The sequence below is a fragment of the Manis pentadactyla genome, chromosome 13 (genome assembly GCF_030020395.1).
Source record: "Manis pentadactyla isolate mManPen7 chromosome 13, mManPen7.hap1, whole genome shotgun sequence".
Lineage (NCBI taxonomy): Eukaryota > Metazoa > Chordata > Mammalia > Pholidota > Manidae > Manis > Manis pentadactyla.
Genome location: NC_080031.1, coordinates 52,549,736 through 52,555,527, shown reverse-complemented (window position 1 = coordinate 52,555,527; position 5,792 = coordinate 52,549,736). Strand labels below are relative to the sequence as shown.

At 37.8% G+C, this 5,792-nt stretch overlaps 1 pseudogene; it reads right to left on the bottom strand.

The window, feature by feature from the left end:
- Positions 1–3,489: 3,489 nt before the first annotated feature.
- Positions 3,490–4,465, bottom strand: LOC118913228 (olfactory receptor 2T29-like; annotated as a pseudogene).
- Between the last annotated feature and the right edge of the window lie 1,327 nt (positions 4,466–5,792).

Sequence of the window (5,792 nt, the reverse complement as noted above, 5' to 3'; positions counted from 1 at the left end):
ACAATTGTCTATATATTCTGCACTTCCATCCCCATAACCAATTTTCACTATGATTAAGAATTTTTGACTCTTATTCTGCTTCACGCACTACACATTCACAGCCTATCTCCTTCCCCATGGTAACTACCAGTCACTTCTCAGAGTCTATGAGTCTACTGGTGTTTTGTTCGTTTTATTTTTTCAGTTTCTACATGTAAGTGAAGTAATATGGTATTTATTTCTCTCTGCCTGACTTATTTCGCTTACTAACACCCTCTATGTCCATCCATGTTGTCACAAAAGCCAGGATTTCTTTCTTTTTTATGGCTGAATAGTATTCCATTGTGAATATGTACTACATCTTCTTTATCCATTCATCTATTAATGAACACATTGGTTGCTTCCATATCTTGGCCATTGTAAATAATGTGGCAGTAAACATACGGATGCATATATCTTTTCCAATAAAATATTTTGTTTTCTTTAGGTAAATTCCTAAAAGTGGAATTACTGGGACTTATAATATTTCTATTTTTAGTTTATTGAGGAGCCACCATACTGTTTTTCACAGTGGCTGCACCAGTTGAATTTCCCATGAAAAGTGTAGGAGGCTCCCCTTTTTTCCGCATGCTCACCGACACTTGTTGTTTCTTGTCTTTTGGACAGTGGCCATTTTGTCTCGTGTGAGGTGATATCTCATTGTAGTTTTGATTTGCATTTTCCTGATGATTAATAATGTGGAGCATCTTTTTATGTGCCTTCTGGCCATTTGTATTTCTTCTTTGGAAAAATGTCTACTCAGATTTTCTGCCTATTTTTTAAATTGGGTTATTTGGGATTTTTTGGTCTTGAATCATATGAGTTCTTTACATATTTTGGATATTAACCCCTTAACAAATAAGTCATTTATGAATATATTCTTCCATACTCTAAGTTACCATTTTGCTCTGTTGATGGCATTTTTTGCTTTTTAGTTTAATGTAAGTTCACTTATTCATATTTGCTTTTGTTTCCCTTGCCTGAGGAGATGTGTCCACAAAATAAATTGCTCATGTTTATGTTCAAGAGATTTTTGCCTATATTTTCTTCTAAGAGTTTTATGGCTTTATGTGTTACATTTTGGTCCTTAATCCATTATGCGTTTAGTTTTGTATGTGGAGTTAGACAGTAATCCATGTTCATTCTCTTGCATGTAGATGTCCTGTTTTCCAAACACCGTTTTCTGAAAATACTGTATTTTCCCCATTCTATATTCATGGTTCCTTTATCATATATGAATTGACCATATATGTGTGGGTTTATTCCTGGGCTTTCTATTCTGTTCCATTGTTCTATGGGTTTGTTCTTGTGCTAGCACCATAATATTTTGATTACTATAGCTTTGTAATATAGTTTTCATTTTCTGAACTCACTGTCACACTGACACAGATATATAAATGTTATAATTTATTACTAAACTTAGTTATAAAATAATAAAGAGGAAAAATAGGCAATCAAAATTACATTAAATATGAATTCCAGTGCATCCAATTGTTTTTATTAAACCTTACTTCCTGAGTCATTCCTAGAAAACTTATTTTGCTCCTCCTATTTCTTGAGACTTTTGAACACCCTTTAAAAGAAAACATTTGTGAAAAAACAACACAGTTTTCTTCACCTAATCCATGTTGGTTTACTCCTATTTGGTAAGAATTTCAGTCTTAGTCCTTAATATCCTTTAGTAGATATAGGAACACTAAGGGCTAAAGGCTTGTGTTTACAGGTAGAAGTGATTTGTTTGGCCAGATGATGGTGAGCATAAACAGGAATGCATTGTGAAGTTTGAAAATTTTAAACCACTTCAGTGCACAAATACTTATGTGTCATTGTAAGCAAGTACACGTGAATGCTGGAAACTTCCATTTATTCTTTTCACCCTATATTCAAGAAATTTTGACCTATAATTGTTCCTTCATTTCAAGGAAGTCAGAGTATTATATGTCATACACAATTTGAATGAGTTTTCCCAACTGCACAATTCTTGTGAACCTTTATTAATAGAGGATATGGAAAGTTATATTTTGATCACTTTATTTAAAAAATGATTTGTCATTCTAAAAATATTTTTATCACAATCTTTTTATCCCTGAGATAGAGTGAAAAGTCTTCTTTTAAGAATATTGTTCAACACCACATTTTGTTTTGTTTTATTCCATTCTGGTCCCCATGACTAGGGCATTTTAAATGGAATCATCAAATGTATGTATCACTGTGGTCCACCAAACTGAGGGTGACATGGGCATTTCTCAATCCTTCTAAAAGTTAAGGATTCTATATATTTTATTTATTCTGTTTCACTGCAACAAAAATATTGTAAACTTCTTTTCCAATTTTGTTTCCCCAAATACTGTGAGACACTAATTTAGCTTATGAAGTAATGGAATGTGTCAAGAGTAAACAAAAATCTGTACTTTTGAAACCACTTGAGAAATCACAAGTTGACACAGCCATTTGGAAACTGGTAGATGTAACTGAGTTTGTGGTTTTATAGAACACATTCAATAAGGCCGTGCTTGCCCCAGATACCCCTAATCCAATGTGACATTAATGTACAATCCATTCCTCTGACACTGACACCATTTAACTCATCATCCCAAATCACCTGGCCTCCACACCTTCCGTTTTGCACTTCTCGAATTGATTATACATTTTAACATTTCTAAACTGCAGTTCTTATAATTTTACTACTGGCTTTGAAAACCTGGATCATAAAGGGTCAAGAGATGAGGCTATAAAGTAAAGTAGGAAAGGAGGTACTCTTCCCTGGAACAGTCACCGGAATGCTTTTCCCATGTTATCTTTGGGCTCTTGGGTCCCCAGCCTACATCTGCTCTGTGCCTTTGGGGAAGGACCACGAAGAACGAAGAAGCCCCCACAAAGGCAGGTAGGTGACTGTGCTGTCACAGGGACACTCAGCCACAATAACAGGAGCATCATGTCTAAGGTATGTCATTTACACTGACACCAACAGAAAACAGGAGCTAAGTGAGAGAGAAAAGGAAGACACTTTATCCTTTATTTTCAAGTAATTTCAAATTTTACAGAAAAGTAGCATGAATAATATTATGATTGACACTTACATGCCTTCTACATAGTCTCGCTGATAACATTATTCCCCTTTTGCTTCATTATATCTCTTTTTCCCTCTCCCTCTTTTTGATCAGTTTCACACTTCAGGACCTTTGCTCTCTAAATATTTTCATTATGTATTTCCTATGAATATTAATATCCTCTCACAGAATCACAATGCAGTTATCAACTTCTGAAAAATGTAACATGGACCCAGTACAACTGTATAAATATTTTGAATGCAGGTGTGTACAAAGACCTTACCAGTTCAATGAAACAAGTCCTCCAACATGGATAAATGTGGGATGGCACATCGTGGTTTGAGAATCTGAGGAACACCATTGGCATAAGACCATTCTCATGTTAGAGTGAATAAAAAGAAAGCATCAGTACAAAAATGTCTTACTTTATAGTTTCCTGAAAGACAGGTCCCACCCTCAACATTTTCTTTAGAGCCTTATTTATGAGACTATAGATCAAAGGGTTTAGCACAGGAGTGAGTATGGTGTAAAAGACAGACACCACCATGTCTTTCTCAAGGGTGTGGTAGGAACTGGGGAGCATGTAGGTGAAGACGGCAGCCCAATAGAAGAGGGTGACCACAGTCATGTGGGAGGAGCAGGTGGCAAAGGCCTTCCTCCGGTCCTCTGCCGAGTTCATCCTGTGGATGGTGAGGAGGATGAAGTAGTAAGAGCCTGAAATGATGGTCACAGGGATGAGCAGCATGAGGACGCAGCAGAGGTACATGAGTGTCTCATAGATGGAGATGTCTGAGCAGAAGAGCTTCATTCATCACAGCAGGGACCTCACAGAAGAAATGATGGATCTCCCAGGATCTTCAGAACGGAAAGGTCATGGTGACAGGGGTGAGCATGAAGCCATCCACGGATCCCAAGACCCAGCAGCCAGACACTAAGAGGAGACACACACTGTGGTTCATGAGGACAGGGTAATGGAGAGGATGGCAGATGGCTGCATAGCGGTCATAGGCTACGGGGGCCAGGAGGAAAAATTCTGAACCTAACAGTGTCAAATAGAGGAACATCTTCATCCCATGTCCGGGGGCTGAGATCGTGTTCACACCCGTGACCCAGTCCACAAACATCTTGGGCACAGTGACGGAAATGTACGTCACTTCCAGGAGAGAAAACTGGCTGATGAAAAAGTACATGGGGGTGTGGAGGCGGGCCTCAGAGCGTATCAGAAGGATCAGGATGCTGTTTCCAGACAAAGCCATCAGGAAAACCATGAAAATGACCACATAAAGGAGAGCTGGATGCTGGGATTGATTGAAGATTCCCACCAGGATGAACTCTGACCACCCAGATTAGGGGCCCATCCAGGTGTTGTTGTCAGCCATCCAGGTGGTGTTATCCATGAGGTTTCACCTAGACCACGAACAGCTTTGGGATTAATAGGTCATTCATGCAATGTGACTGACTGAGATGGATGTTTACTGAGTGTGTATATTCTCATTCACAGCAAACCTGTTGTGCTAATGGAGAAATTTCATTGGCTGGTAAATTCTTGGATTATAAATTACCTGTAATTCAACTTTAATTTCCAGATATTTAATTTAATATCAATTTTAATTGCTTCAATTCAACTGTAATTACCAGAGAACTAAGAATTCACAATTGTGAATCAAAAGAATTTGTAATATGTACTAAGGTTGCCATAGTTCAAGGTTATGTGATTTCCTGATATTGTTGTTTGTCAACAAATAAAGAGATTAGCTCTATGCAGACATAGAAAGTGAATCATAAAAAAAAGATAAAAGTCCTTATTTCTAGGGGCTAGTTGCTGTTGTCATGGTTATAGAAGTCAAACTTGAATCAACTTCTCTAGTTTAAAGATCCAACTGGATCTTCACAACTCTTGGAGATGTATCCCATATAATAAAGATTTAGAAAGTAACTGAAACATAATTTGGGGAAAATCCATACCGAAATGTGAATACCTTTCACCTATAGGACCAGGCCACGCTGTGAGATTCAGTGGTTGTGCAGAGCAAGCCACACACCCACGAGTGCAGAACAGGGTCAAGGGACCCACCCTTTAGATATCCTGGGGGCATGGGAAGCTGCCCAGACTGGGCCTGGCCTGCAGCTATGGCTCCAGATTATCCTCTAGCCACCATTCCTCTGCCCACTGCTCATGAAAAGAAGACAATACTATTTGATCTCAAGTATGGTCAGTATTAAATGAGTTGAAATAATGGAAGTCCTTAGGATATTATCAGGTACAGATGAATAAACACACATATTATTAGAGGGTTAATATCTATAGCATTTATTGTGAGAATTGATCATTTCTATAGTCCCATACAATAGTTATATGTATACATACATATATATATATAATCACAAACTTTATATAAGTAACACAAGCTCTATATAAACCTGTGTGTCTGTCTATAAATATGTTTCTTATTGTAACCTATAAGCAGAGCTTTACGGAGAATCCCATCTCAGTTCTGTCTGTCTAGCACATGCTTCTTCAGCTTCACCACCTGAAACCTCCTACCATTTGTTCTAAATCTCAGAGAGAAGAACTAGCATTTAGAAGGTCATTGTCATTTACAAGACAAAGCTTTATTTGTTTCCGCAAACATCATCTGCTTTTGTCTATGGCAATTCTTTTATGGAAACTGAGATGCGGAGAGGAAACCTGAGCACAGATGTCCCTGCCTTCAGTTCGCTGCC